This window comes from Phascolarctos cinereus, unplaced genomic scaffold (assembly GCF_003287225.1).
Source record: "Phascolarctos cinereus isolate Bilbo 61053 unplaced genomic scaffold, phaCin_HiC Scaffold_5;HRSCAF=322, whole genome shotgun sequence".
Taxonomy (NCBI): Eukaryota; Metazoa; Chordata; class Mammalia; order Diprotodontia; family Phascolarctidae; genus Phascolarctos; species Phascolarctos cinereus.
The window spans coordinates 146,148,160-146,164,023 of record NW_027555958.1 but is presented as its reverse complement, the minus strand read 5'-3'; the positions used below and the strand labels follow the sequence as shown (position 1 = coordinate 146,164,023).

At 39.0% G+C, this 15,864-nt stretch overlaps 1 long non-coding RNA gene across 3 annotated transcripts in view; it reads right to left on the bottom strand.

Moving 5' to 3' along the window:
* LOC110222929 (uncharacterized) overlaps positions 1 to 15,864 on the bottom strand; it is a 69,399-nt gene that overhangs the window by 36,001 nt on the left and 17,534 nt on the right. For all 3 annotated transcript variants that reach the window (XR_013487516.1, XR_013487514.1, XR_013487515.1), the window contains one exon: positions 12,666 to 12,707. This is a non-coding gene — a long non-coding RNA (uncharacterized LOC110222929). The remainder of the gene's footprint in view (positions 1 to 12,665; positions 12,708 to 15,864) is intronic.

The following is a 15,864-nucleotide window of genomic DNA, read 5'->3' as shown; positions in this document are numbered from 1 at the left end:
CAGGGAAAGGGTACTTACTTGGAGTCAGAGGGTATGGATTCAAATTCTGACTATGCTGTTTACTAGCTATTTGATACTGAGCAAATCATTTCATTTCTCCAAGTCTCAGTCAGACACATACCTAGGATGAGATGAAAGAGACTTTGCTCCTAGGTGCTGGCCTGTAGCTATTGCATGGCACAGCTGAGAACCACCCACAGGGGCCCATGCTTTTCAGGACCTTCTTCTCTATTCCCCAAACCCTGTTGGGCAAGGGCCAGACTTTCTAGGGCATGGGCCCATACCCACCCCAGTATATTTACACACAAAGTTGAACTCTCTTCTTCACTAAAGCTTCCAGCATTCCCCATCCCCTACCCAAATTGCTTTCCTCCAGGTGAAAGAATTCCCCATTAAATTTGGTCTCAGTTTCCTCATCTGCAAAATGGCAATGATAAATACATGACCTATCTACCCCCACAATGATGTTTAAAAACTAATATCCTGCAACCACTTTGAATGACCAGTACATATTAAGTGAGTTTTGTACACAGACTTGTGAGTTCCTTGAGGTCTTTTGCCTTTTTTTGTATCCCCAGTACTTGGTACATTGACTGGCACATAGTAGGCCCTTAATAAATGTTTCTTGCCTGACTAATGGAGAAATCAGAGAAGGTAAAAAATGGCTAACTGAGCAGATTAACATATAATCCTTAGAAGAGATGGAGTAGAATTTTTCTGAAGCCCAGAAAGCCCAGGAGTTTTATTATTTCTAAAGTAATTTTACCATGGCATGGTTTTCACCCTTTTGTCAGTCCAAAATGATAATCAGGAGTCTTAACCTGTGTTTCTTATTTCTGAGACATCTTTGGTTTAGGGCAGAGCCCTTGAAGTCAGCAAGACTCAGCCCAAGTTCCTACAGGGATCAAACTTGTACCTCCACTTGGTGACAAGGCTTATCACCAACACCTTCAACACCTTGTCTACTGTTTTCTACACTTTGCCTTTAAGACAAGTCTAGAGGGGAAGGAAAGATTTAGGAACAAGTATCTAGAGATAAGAACTCAGTTTTTGCTTTTAACTATCTGGCTTATCTTGACTATCCTGTCCTACAGTTAGAACTTTAAGAAAGCAAGTGGGGGAGGGAGGGGAAAGGAAGATAAGTGGAAAAGGGGAGATAATGAAGGGAAAAGGAGAAAGGGAAAGGGATAGTGAAAAAATGAAAGAAGACAGTGGAAATTATGCATCTTTGTTTTTCTTTGTAAATAAGTTTTTATTTATATCTTTTTTTTACTGTTTCTAATCACTTTTTTCCTGACTTCCCATGTGGGACTAAGACTGAGTAACCATTAAAGTAACAAAGAAATCAACCACATCCCAAAAGATCCCAAGATTTAATTAAGTGCTATCGTTTTCTCCAGCATTTCCCTCCCCCTCTCAGAGAGCCATTCCATAAAAAATAGTACTTTTGAAAGTAAAAAAAGAGAGAAAGAAAAAAAAAAGGAAAGAAGGAAGGAAAGAAGGAAAGGAAGGAAGGAAGGAAGGAAGGAAGGAAGGAAGGAAGGAAGGAAGGAAGGAAGGAAGGAAGGAAGGAAGGAAAACAAGAGGAGAAATCAGCACAAGTGGTTAATATATTGAAAAAGTCCAATAACATGTGCAATGTGCAACTTCCCACATCCAGAAAAGGGTGGGTTGGGAGTATCCTTTCACATCTCTTATTTTAAGCCATGTTTGTTCTTTATAATTTTGCAACGTTTGATTTTTATTCTCTGCATGTGTTTTTTTCTATTTACATTGTTGTAGTCATTGTGTATTGAGAAGTCATGTATGTTTTCAACCCAATTTTTTTTTTCTCCTGAAACTAGTCCACAGGAGGAATGGATAGGTTCAGATGTGGCAGTTAGGACTCAGGACATTGGAACGTTTCTTAATTCTTTCATCAGTTCAATTCAACAAACATTTATTAGGTACTTACTAAATGAGTTAGGTGGCTCAGGGCATAGACCTGAAGTCAGGAAGACTTAGCTTCATGAGTTCAAATCCAGCCTCAATCACTTACTAGCTGTGTGACCCTGAGCAAGTCATTTAACTCTCTTTGCCTCAATTTCTTCATCTGTAAAATGAGCTGGAGAAGGAAATGGCAACCCATGCTAGTATCTGTGCAGCAAAGAAAACCCTAAATGGGGTCACAGAAAGTCAGACACGACTGAAGAAAGGGAGCAAGAATAACAATGAGCACAATAGGTAGAAGTTGTAAATTTAGGCTTAACACATAGAATTACTTTTTAGAAGAAATCCTATCCTGAAAGCAGAGGGCTTCCTTTCAATGAAAGTCTCATCCTCAATGAAAGATGACCAGTTTTGGGGTGTGTTGTGGAGATAATTATTTTTCAAGCTTGGATTGTACTAGAATTAACCTGAGATCCAAGAAGTTGTTTTTAATATTTTGATAACTGTATTTCAATATAATTGATTTCCTTTGTAACTTTATGTATTTTATCTTATGCTTTCAAAAACATTATCCTGAGAAGGGGTCCATAGGTTTGAATAGATTCCCAAAGGGGTCCATGACACAAAAAAGGTTAAGAAATCCTGATTTGTTTAATTATCCCATTAATACATTTTTTCCCTTTTAGACAAGATTAAGATTCCAAAGGCTTCACCAGACTGCTAAAAGGGTCCATGACACAAACCAGGTTGAAATTCTATGATTCTGTAAAACAGTTTAATGAAACATTCACTAATTCTCATTCTGAGTATGTGAATAAGGGATAAGAAGGAACACAATCAGCAATTAATGCCTTTTCAAAATGTTCATATTTTCCTGGACAGAGACACAGAGTCCAACATTCTAACAATAATAGGTCCAACAAATAATAACATACGCTTAGTTTACTTAATGAAGACTTGCTGTACTATCGCTTCTTTTTTTAACTCATTGCTTCTATTTTCTACCCAATTATATCCAAGAAGGAAGGAAATTACATTGTTTTGGTAGAATAAAAATGAAACCAATCATATTGATTCCAAAGCTCTGAGTGCACATCTCACCCAAGGATCAGAAAATTGGATTATAAAGAAAATCAGATTAGTCTATAACATAAAGAGAACCTGGAATGAATACAAACAAAGTAAGCTGAAATGACAACTATAGGTTTCTTTTGCTATTTGTACTTCTAAACAGGGATTTTTTAAAAATTAAATCAACTCTTCCACAAACCGCCAGCAACTCAACCCCAAGGGATTCCACTCCCCTCTGACTTCATATAGGACTCACTGTCTCTGCCATTCTTTTGACATCTACCATAACCTTGCGCTGAGTTACATTGGAATATATCTTGCCTCTGAAATAAATGTCTTGAGGGCGGGAACTTTAAAATAACAATAACAAAAATAACAAACTTTTTTTTTCTTTTTGGTGAGGCAGTCAGAGTTAAGTGACTTGCCCAGGGTCACACAGCTAGTAAGCATCAAGTGTTTGAGGCTAGATTTGAACTGAGGTTTTCCCTACTCTAAGGCCAGAGTCCTATCCACTGTACCACCTAGCTGCCCCTATAATAAACATTTATTAAGCACTTATGCGTACTATGAGCAAAAATGAGTAACAGACATTTATTAATTACTTACTATGTACCAGGAACTGCCCTAATCACTGGGCAGCGCAAAGAAAGGCAAAAATATGATGTCTGCCCTAAAAGAGCTCACATTCTAATGGGAGAAACAACATGCAAATAAACATTGGCATGAAAGATAGATAGATAGATAGATAGATAGATAGATAGATAGATAGATAGATAAATGTGTGTGTATGTGTGTGTGTGTGTGTGTGTGTGTATGGGGAGAGAGAGAGAAAGAGAGAGAGAGAGAGAGAGAGAGAGAGAGAGAGAGAGAGAGAGAGAGAGAAAGAGAGAGAGAGAGAGAGAGAGATCTGGTAGAGATAGGAAGTAATGCATGAGGAAAGGCACTAGTAGTTACTAGGAAAGGCCTCCTGAAGAAAGTGGGACTTGAACTGAGTCTTGAAGGTATCCAGGGAAACCAGGAGGCAGAGGTGAGGAGAGAGAACATTCCATGCCTGAAGGAAAGCCAATGAAAATGTCAGGAGCTGGTAGTCAAAAGATGGAGTAGTATGCGTGAAGAACATCAAATAGGCCAGTATAGCTGAAGTGTAGAGTATATGGAGGGGAACAAAGTGGAAAAAAAGATTGGAAAGGTAGGCAGGGGCCAGGTTGTAAATAGCTTTAAATGCCAAACAGAGGATTTTATATTTGATTCTAGAGGTAATAGGGTCTTAGAATCATAGGATTTAGAACTGGAAGGGATTTTAGAGATCATATACTCCAACCTTTACCTGACCTCATAATCTAACAGTGGGTAAGACATACACACACACACACACACACACACACACACACACACACACACACACACACACACACCCCTACACCTATAACACAAGACAGAATGTGATAAATTCAAAGGAAAAATCAAAGTTCTATGAGAATTCTGAGTAAGGAGAAATCATTTCTCACTGTGGGGAATCAGGGAAGCCTTCATGTAGAAAACGGCCCCTAAAGCAAGAGATCAATTTCAACAAGATGAAATGGAGGAAGGGAACAATTAACCCACTGCAGTCAGGAGAGATAATTTGAATATATATTGATGACAGAAGTCAGGACAAGAACAGGGGATACGGGGGAGTCAAGGAGTCCAGTATGGCTATAACAAAACAAAGAGGAATATTACAAGATGAAGTTGAATGGAAAGGCCAAAGCCACATTTTGAAGGCCTTCGAATGCTAGGATAAGAACTTTATTTTATTTTTTATTTATTCAGTAGGCAATGTGGACCTATTGATAATTCTTGAGCAAAGCAGGAATATGACCAGAAGATTATATTAGGAATATTTCAATGACAGCAGTGAAAAGGATGGTTAAGGAGAGGAAGGGAACTAGAGGCAAGAATGCTGGTTAGGAGACTATTATAATAGTTCAGTTGAGAGAGATTAAGGACCTGAACTATAACGGTTTCAATGGAAATGAAAAGAAGATGGATGAGTATATCTATTGAAATAGATACAACCACTGGGCCTGTACTTCTAGAGATATCAAATAAAGAAAAAGAGGAACCATATGTACAAAAATATTTATAGCAGTTCTTTTTTGTAGTGGCAAAGAACTGGAAAGGAAAAGAGGTGTCCATCAATTGGGGCAGCAAATAAGGGCAACTAGATGGAGCAGTAGATAGAGCAACAACCCTGGAGTCAAGAAGACCTGAGTTCAAATCTGACCTCAAACACTTACCTACTGTGACCTTAGACAAGCCATTTCACCCTGTTTGCCTCAGTTTCCTCATCTGCAAAATGAGCTAGAGAAGGAAATGGCAAACCACTCTAGTATCTGCCAAGAAGACCCCAAATGAGGTCATGGAGAGTCAGACACAACTCAACAACAACCATCAACTGGAGAAGACCTAAACAAATTATAGTATATAAATGTAATGGAATATTATCGTGCCATTAGAAATGATAAAAGAAATGAGTGCCGAGAAACCTGGAAAGACTTGTATGAATGTATTCAGAGTGAAATAAGGAGGACCAGGAGAACAATTTATATAATGATAACAATGTGGTAAAGACAAACAACTTTGAAAGAACTCTTTTAAGAACTCTGATCAATGCAGTAATTAAGGATGATTCCAGAAGACCAGTGATGAAGCATGCTACCTACCTCTTGAGAGGGAAGTAAGGTATTCAAGATGTAGAATAAGAAACTCTTGTATGTGACCAATGCAAGAGTCTGTTTTGCTTGATTAGGTATAATTGTTGTAAGGGTTTTGTTTTTCCATCTTTCATAGGGAGAGCAGGAAGGAGAGAAAATAAATGTTTGTTAATTGAAAAAAAGTCTTTTTAATAAAGAAATAACAATAGATGCCAATGATTCCAAGGATGAAGGGCAGGACTTGGCAGATGATTGCCTTAATCACTACTTCTTTGTATCCCCCACAGTGCCTTGCACTTATGTATCCAAGAGATATTTGCTTGGTTAAGTAAATGTCTGCTTTTATAATATTACTTTGTTTCTTCTGTCCCATATTCCTCTTATAACAATTATTTTATTGAGAAGTAATATTCAATAGTTTTTGCTGTCTTAGTCCTACTGGAGGTTCTCATGCTCCCTGAATTAACTATTCCTTACTCCTCAAGTCCAGAACAACAGTCTCAGGGCTGCCTTCTCAGCAGATGACCTTGCCTCCTACTCTACTGAGAAAATTAAGACTATCCATTCTGAAACAACTTCATCTCCCTTATTCCACATCTCAAAGCCCTGCTACATTTTCACCCATTTTCTCCTTATTTCCTCAAGTCTCTGATGAAGATGCAGCCCTCCTCCTTGCAAATAGCACACCTCTATTTATCATATGTCAAGGAATTATAGATTTCGAACTAGAACAAACCTGGAAGGTCATCAAATCTGACTTCCTCATTTTTCAGATGAAGAGCCAAGGCCCAGAGCAGTTAATGACTTGCCCAGGATCACATAGCTATTAAGTGACTGATGTGAAATTCTTACTCAGTCCTTCCCTGCCCTAAATCTAGTTTTCAATCCACAACACTAAGTTGCCTCTCCAAATAAAGTCTTACTGAGAGAGGAGCTAAACCACTCATCTCTAAACTCCTTATGACCATGTTTCTTCAACCAGGTTATCTGGCTTGCTACTGCTGTTGTTATTCCACCTTCCAAACTTGACCTTCAGACATAATACCTATAAAGATTTAAGTCCTCAGTTCTGGACTCCCTAGGGCCATGATTCATTGCTTTCCATTTTTTGCTCTGAGATAGGATAGTGACAGGATCTTTGATTTCAATGACATAGGGAACTGACTGCTGGATGGGGAAACTGCTTCTACCAATGTAGGTCAACACATTCTCTGTAACTTCTAGTCTTAGAGAATTGTCTAGAATATTGGGTGGTTACATGGCTTGCCCAGAGTGTCGCAGTCATTATGTATCAAAACTGGGACTTTAACTCAAGCACTCTTAGCTCCAATTTCAGCTTTCTGTAACTCAGCCACACTACTTTTATATCCCATTCCCATGATCATGATACTATTCTCATCAATGTCTTCTAAAAATCTGGCCCAATGATCATCCCTTCCCTTCTTCTCCCTTTTTTATCTTTAATCTCTCCTTTTGTATCGGATCTTTCCTCCATTTCCTGAAAATATATTTAGGTCTAGTCCATTTTTACAAAACATTTTTTTGACCCTGCCATCCCTTCAAGTCATCATCTAAAATCCATGCTCGCCTATACTCATTACCAAACACAATATAAATGTGAGTCCTTCACAAATCAATCAAACAACCAATTGATAAGCACAAAGAGGTAATCCATAAAACCACAGGTGTTGAAAGAAATCACCCACCTAGGAAATATAGAGATAGAACGGGGCTAAGGACAGAATTTTGAGGAACACCCATGTTTTAAGAGACATAAAGAAGATAAGGAGCCAGCAAAAGAGCCAAAGAAGGAGCAGTCAAAACTCTAGAATAAGAGCTGTGAAAATAAAATGTCACAGAAGCAAAGGAAGAAAAGATATCAAAAAATAAGCAGATGGTCTACAGTGTCAAATACTGTAAGAAAGAAAGAGAGAGAGAGAGAGGAAGGAAGGAAGGAAGGAAGGAAGGAAGGAAGGAAGAGAGAGAGAGAGAGAGAGAGAGAGAGAGAAAGAAGGAAGCCAGGAAGAAAGGAAGGAGGGAGGGAGGAAGGAAGGAAGGAAGGAAGGAAGGAAGGAAGGAAGGAAGGAAGGAAAGAAGGAAGGAAGGAAGGAAGGAAGGAAGGAAGGAAGAAAAAGAAGAGAAAAGAAAAATCAGAAAGGGTGAGGACAGAAACAGCTCCCTGAATTTATCTATAGGGAGTCATTGGTTGGTTGTTGTCCTTTATTCTCGAAGAGGACCCAAATGACATCACTATGTTGGAATCAAGCTACAGTGTGGCCAACTGTGACTGATCAGACGAGTATGAACTGAGAATGCTCTACCACAAGTTGGGCATAAATAGTACATATGAACTGAGCTTAGAGAGAGAGAGATTTCAGTAGAATTGTGGAGATGAAAGTCAGGTGGCAAGAGGTTGACAGGGCAGTGAAGTAAGAGCAGGTGTTTAGCAATTAATGGGAAGAGAGAAGTAGGGGAGGGAAAGAGTGGTAGGCAATGTCAAGGAAAGATGGGTTTTTTTTAAATAAGAAAGATCAAAATAGTTTTATAAGCTCAGGGGATAGACTCATTAGAAATTAAAGATGCATGAAAGGGAGGGGATGATTGATAGAACAAGATCATGAAAGAAATAGGAAGTAATGGTACGAAAGGTACAGGTGGAGAGGTCAGTTTTAGCCAGGAAGGCCATCTCCATTGAAGACTGAAGGAAAGAAGGAGAGACTGGGTAAGGACAATAAGAAGTTTAGAGAAATGAAGGAAAGGATACCTCCACTACTACCCCCTATTTAATAGCCACAGGGCCATCTCCAGTCATCCTGATCTATATCTTGCCAGTAGACCCAGATGGCTCTGGAGGAGAAAGTGAGGCTGGTGACTTTGCACAGCTTTCCTCACTTAAATCAAATTCACTTGCAAATCATGGCATCACCTCCATGATGCCATGATCCTCTGAGAATAAAGGACAAACAACAGCAACAACATAATAGATGGCCTCAATCTTCTCAGTAAAACATGAGAGGTTTTGTTATTGAGCTTCTTAACAAAAAGAAGTTCATTTGTTGCTTCTTTTCTTCTATATTGCTGCTTCCCATTCCTTGGATTCACTCACTCTTCACCTCTGATTCTCATAATCCCTATTTCTTTTTAAAGCTTGGCTCAAGCTTCACTGTCTTCATGAAGCCTTTTCCTGATCTCCACAGCTAGTGCCCTCCCTTTTTCTTCACTTTGTATCTATTTACCTATTCTGTTTATAACTCCATATGTTCACTTTGTCTCCCCCGTCGAATGTAAGTTTCTTGAGGGCAAGTAGTGTTATGCTTTTGTCTTTGTCTCCCCTTACATAATAGGTTCCTATTAAAGCTTGTTGATTATTTGATTGAGGAAAGAGAAGAATTTGGGGAAAGTTTGGAACAGTGTTCTCAAACTTTTTGGTCTCAGGATCACTTCATACTCTTAATAATTATTGAAGACTCAAAAATGTTTCTGTTTATATGCTTTAAATCTATTGATATTTAACTATATTTGGGGGCAGAGCCAAGATGGTAGAGTGAAAGCGGTGACTTGCTTGAGCTCTCCCCCAAACCCCTCCAAATACCTATAAAAATGGCTCTAAATAAATTATGAAACAGCAGAACCCACAAAAAGATAGAGTGAAACAAATTTCACACTGGGCAGGGAGAGGAGCACAGTTTGGCGTGGGTGCACAGGCCACAGTGAACCTAGAGAAGGCCTCAGAGGACTGAATCGTGGGCAGCTGTGGCAGTTTCCAGACTTCTCAACCCACGAACGCCAAAGACAACTCAGAAGGTCAGTGGGAAAAGTCTGTTTCTGTGGTGAGAGAGAAGCTAAGTTTCAGCCCTCCAGATCCTAAGCGTGGCTCAGAGCAGCGGCTGCTTCCTGAGCTTCTGGCCCACAGACTGAGGGGGAAATCGAGTGGCTGATCAGAGGGGGATTGCAGTGATCTCTTTGCCAGTGCTAAGGCAGGAATCTTTTGCTTTGCCAGTGCTTTGATCTGGATCACAGTTCTGAGGGGTGGACTTGGGGTGAGGAGGAGCGCTGGCATGGTGGAGCTTGTAGTGGAAATGGAGAGAAAACCCTCCTCACAGTTCCAAGACAGAAAAGAGGATTTGTGGTCACTCATAGTCCACAGCACAGGCCAGGAAAGGAGTAAACACCTCACCCCTTATCATACCACCTTGGAAGAACTGAAAATTTACAGGTCCCTACAAGTATCTCCGAAAATAGCTACACAAAACCCCTGCAGCTTGGAACAGTACATTCTCCACACTGGAAGCAGACCTCTACCTTAATAAAGAGTTTATAACTCAAGTAATTGGCTGGGATCATGAGCAAACCTCGCAAGAAGTGTCAGACCATAGAATCTTTTTTTGGTAACAAAGATCAAAACATACAACCAAAAGAAGACAACAAAGTCAAAGCTCCTACACCCAAAGCCTCCAAGAAAAATATGAATCGGTCCCAGGCCTTGGAAGAGCTCAAGAAGGATTTTGAGAAGCAAGTAAGATAAGTAGAGGGGAAAACTGGGAAGAGAAATGAGAGTGATGCAAGAAAATCATGAAAACAAGCCAACAGCTTGCTAAAGGAGACCCAAAAAAATACTGAAGAAAATAACACCTTAAAAAATAGCCTAACCCAAATGGCAAAAGAGGTCCAAAAAGCCAATGAGGAGAAGAATGCTCTAAAAAGCAAAACTGGCCAGATATTTAACTATATTCTAAATTAAAACTGATACATTTTAAATATTTACCAACTTGTTTAAAAATAACAATAATAAAACAACTTCACATTAATATAAATAACTACATTTTCAAAAACAAAGTTAGTGAGAAGAGTGGCATTGTTTTGCATACTTTTGCAAATATCTTTAATGTCTGGCTTAATAGAAGACAGTTAGATTCTCCTGTGTGCTTCTCCATTCAATTTATTGCAATATGTTGTTTTGGTTAAAGTATATGAAGAAAATCTGGCCATGCACATATATAGCATTGGAAATTGGAGGTATATTTTAATAAGCAAATATCACCTTAGTGATATTGCTAAAAATAGTTTTGACCTTATGGACCCCTAAGAGAGTCTGGGGGTGGTGGTGAAGGAGGGGAGGGTACCCTCAGTGTTCTATGGATCATACTTTAACAACTACTAGGGAAATGTGATAGAATCAAAAAGAGAGTAATAAAAGGATTTTCATGGAGTAATGGAGGCCCAGCTAAGATGGACCAAATCAATACAATTTCTTAATTCCCGAAGTAATAATAGGGAGTTCACAAATGAGGATAAAGTGGGTCATAGAATGAGTTAGCAAAAGTCAAGTTAATAAGATGGAAGTGGAGCAAAAGGGTTAAGGAACAAGGGATTCACAGGTTGTTCAAATATTGCAAAATAATGTACAAATATTATCTCAGTACCTTAAACCTGCCAGGTAATAACATTCCTTACATATTCAGGAAACTGTGGGATAATTAGTGGTGGAATGAGTACTAGGCTTTGACTTTCCTAAACTCCTACCTGTTCTTAAAACATGACCCCAGCACTGGGAAAAACAATATGATGCAATAGTAAGAGCACAGGACTTGGAGTTGGAAGATTTGGGTTCCAGTACTAAAAGTCTTAATAGCCTGTAATAGTTAGGAAAATCACATAGCCTCTCAGAGACTCAGTGTCCTCATCTGTAAGATAAAAATAATAATAATATACTACCTACCTCACACAGGGTCATTGTAAGCGTTCAATTAAATCAGATGATTTATGTTAAGTAACTGTAAGTGTTATCTAGATGAAAGCTTTGAGCTATTATTATTATTATTATTATTAATACATAACAAAAACTGCTCAAGTTTTGTGGTTAAAGTAAATTCACCCAATTAGGAACATCTGTACGGGGACTTGTTGAAACAACATCACAAACATATGAAGGCATGCCCTAATCCATTTTGAATGGCTCTGCCTTAAAGTACTTTCAAATCTAGTGGGACCCAGTCACATGATAAACACTTAATAATGCTTCTAGGCACTCAGTTGGGAGACTATTAGGACCACACAACCACATCAGAAACTTTCAGGAGTTATTGCAGTGTCAAATGCAAAGGAACCAACCAGACCATATCAGACGCTCTGGAGAAGTTTTTTTAAAAGTCACAAAACAAACTGACCAATTAGACCACACCCTGTGTATTGCTTTGAGTTACAGAAACAGCAATGGGTATTTCTTAGAAATGGCTTTGTAAATTTCTCTTTAAAACATTGGTTTTGATCGTCTGTTCAATACTTTAAGATCAATACTATAAGACTCAGAGGGATAACAGGATTTCAGACCAAAAATATCCTGCAAAATTTATTCTCAAAAATGGGGGAGGAAAACATTCTACCAAACTCTTTTGTGAGATATATCATCCTAATACCTAAACCAGACTAGAAGTATTGTGGCCTTTGTATAAAAGACAAAATATAGTTAGCTTTTCTATCCAACTGGGGCATAAATAGCTTCTTTCCTTCCACCTTTTATTCTCCCTCTTCCTTCCCTTCTACTCCCCTTTCTCCTCTTTCTCTCTACTTCTCTTCCCTCCTTCTTCTCTTCTCTCCTCCCTTCCTATCCTCTCTGGCTCTGTCACTGTCTCTTTCTCCCCCTGCATCCTCTTCCACTCTCTTCTTTTCTATCTCTCCTTTCTACCGCCTCTTCTTCCCATCCTTTATTCTCTTCTCTCATGTGCTCCTCTTATCTCTCTCTCCCTCTTTCTTTTTGTGTGAATGCTAAAGAAATAAATTATGTAATAGAGAATCTCATAAACTTGTCAAGAATGTCAAAAATCACAGTGTTTAATGTGAGAGGATAAAACCTGACTAGAATGAGGCAAAACTGTTTCCTTTCATTTTATGGACATTTTGACACTCTAAATCATTTCCTTTTCTGATATATCCTAGGGTCAGAAACAATCTCAGAAAAAAATTGCTTACCTAATTGCAGTCAGTATTTTCAGGGTCTGAATCTCATGATTGCTTTTGAAATATTTTTCAAACAATTGTCACGATGTATCCAAAGACAATGAGAAAAGAAAAAAAAAGTCAGTAACATTCCTTTGTCTCCATATCATCATTCCATGCATCTTTCTTCTTCAAAGATAAAAAGCCAGATTCTCACCTTCTTCTTCAGCATGCATTCATTCAGTACATATTTATTTAGTGTGCTTAGTACTTTATGGAGCACCTACTATGTTCAAGGCATTTTTTTTAGGCCCTGAATTACAATAATAAGTAAATCATAAACTCTGCTTTCAAAAAGCTTATAGTCTAGTATAGGGGTGGGGAAACTGTGGCCCTCTAGGTCCTCAAGTGCAGCCCTTTAACTGCTTTGAAACTTCACAGAACAAATCCCCATCCCTGGTCTAGTAAAGAGCCTAATTTTAATAGAGGAGGTAAACACTAGAAGAGATAACATAAAGTAGAACGTGATAAATACATAAAAGAAGGACAAAGAAGAGCTCAGAGAATTCAGAGCATAATCAACTTTCTCTGGGTATATAATATGGGAAGAATTACATAATTAATGTAGTATTTAAGGTAGCTATAAAAAATAACTAAGATATCAACAGGAAAGTTAGGACTGGAGAGTGAGAACTGTAGCCATGTGAGCAAAGACAAGGAAGTAAGAATCTATAGACTGGTTTCAAGGAATATTGAATTATCTCATTTTAATGTTGCACAGAGTATGTAAGTCTGTATAATTTAAGAGAGAAGTAGGTTATAGTGAGAATATCAAACTAAGCAGTCTAACCTTTATTCAGTAGACACAAGAACTCCTGACAGTTTTTGAGTGAGCTAGCACTGTGATAGGAGCTGTAAATTAAGAAAAAATCAGTCTAGCACTGATACACAGAATAGATTAGAAGAAGGAAAGACTAAAGAAGAGTGACCAATTAAGAGGCTAATGAAATAGTTCAGGTAAGAGGAAATGATGGCCTGAAGTAGCATGGCAGCGGTGGTAGTAGAATAAATGAGAGGTACTGTGTTAGGAAGGCACAATTGACAATATTTGTCAACTGATTAGATATAGAGTGTGAAATAAAGTGATGACTGCAAGATTTGCAGACCAGGAGGCTGAAAGAACAGTGGTGCAATGGATAGAAACAGAGAAGTCAAAAGGAAGAATAGATTTGAGAAGGAGAAGACAAAATGAATTTTGGATATAGTATTAACTTTGAGATGCAATTTCCACATCCCGATAGAGGTGTTTAACAGACATTTGTCAACGTGGATCTGAAGCTGCACATATATAATTCAAAAGTCATTCAGGTGCAGGTGATAGTTGAAGTTGTGAGAACAGATGATATCATCAAGATGGAAAGGTGTAGAGACAAGAGAAGATAAGGACAGAGGCTTTGGGCTTTAAAGGGACAAGATGGGGGAGAAGCAGAGAAGGAAGAATCAAAGAAATGAGAGAATAAATAGAGTGCAATGTTAGGAAAGCCCTGGGAGGAAAAAAATAATAGCAATGTCAAATGCTATATCGAGACCAAGAAATATGAGAACTGAAAAAAAGGTCATTAGATTCGGCAAATAGGTCACCTGTGGCCCTCTGGAAACTAGTTTCAGTAGAGAGATAGGGACAGAAGACAGACTCAGGGGAGGAGGAAAGGAACACACTTTTATTAAGCACCTATTATGTGCCAGGCACTATGCTGAGCACTTTGCAAGCATTATCTCCTTTGATCCTCACAATAAGTACAGGAGGTATGTAGGTACTATTATTATCCTCATTTTCCCATTGAAGAAACTGAGGAAGACAGTTGAGGAAACTGAAGAACACCAGTCAAGGGTTTTTGAGGCCAGGATTTGAACTCAGGTCTTCCTGACTTTAGATCCAGAGTTCTATCCACTATTCTACCTAGCATAAGAACGTGATTTGCATTACCCGTTCTCTTTAAAATGAGGCAGTCTGCTACAATGGAAATGGGACTGACTCAGGAGTCAAAGGACTCCAAGTACATATCCTGCCTCTTATGCTTACAACCCTTGGAAGCTTGAGCAAAGTCAAGAAGCATTTATTAAGTGTTTACCATGTGACACAGTGGATAGAGCGCTGGGCTTAGAATCAGGAAGACTCATCCTCTTGAGTTCAAGTCTGGCCTTAGACATTTACTAGCTGTGTGACCCTGTACAAGTCACTTAACCCTGATTGCCTCAGTTCTTCATCTGTCAAATGATCTAGAGAAGGAAATGGCAAATTACTCCAATCTCTTTTCCAAGAAAACCCCAAAATGGGGTCACGAAGAATCAGAAAGGATAGAACAACAGCAACAAAACAAAACACATGCCAGGCACTGTGCTCAGTACTAGGGATAAAAGTAGAAGCAAAAAGAAGGGTCTCTGTCCTCAAGAAGTTTTCATTCTATGGAGGAAGACAACAAGCTGAAAGTCAGAATATAATGGAGAAAGAAATCCAGAAAGTCAGGAGGATGAGCAAGAGAGAAAGGAAGAAATTTACATGGCGGCCCTGCATTTAAATGGCGGTTCTGAGGGAACTGACAGATCAGGGGAAGGGGATGCAAGTATATTCAAGGGTAAGAATGGAGAATGTTAAGGACAGAAGTCTAGAGGGTTGGGAACAAGGACCCAAGAAGGCCTTTCTTCCAAGAAGAAGACAAACGGCTTGCCCCAATGTCCCTTCTTGTTCTAGATCTATGATCCTATTTTTAAAAATGTAGCCCAATGGGGTGCAGATTCCAGAGAAGGGATGTTTGTGTGTAGAGGAATTGGCTTCTGGCCACCCCCCCTGCCCAGGAAGCTCAGGATCTAACCACAACAGGGAAGGGGCACATAATAAGTGTTAAACTAATTGTGCAGGGGTGTTCCCAAATCTGATGATCCCTTTACAAAATGCAAACAAGTTTTTCTCGATTGAATTGAAGGGAGGAGCATCATTGGCTGAGAAATTATTATTCAAGCTCTTATCAGGAGCCTATTAAAATACTGAGCTTGTTAGCTCTGAAGCCAGTCAAGACTCAATAACCCCTGCAGGGCGTGAATTCTGGGCCTGTACCTGAGGCCAGTGGGGAGGAATGTGTCCTATGCAGCTCCTGAGGGAAGGGGGAATCTACCAGAAGGAAAGGAGGCTTGTTTCCCTAAAAATACTGAGCTCTTTCCCCTTTTAGGGGCT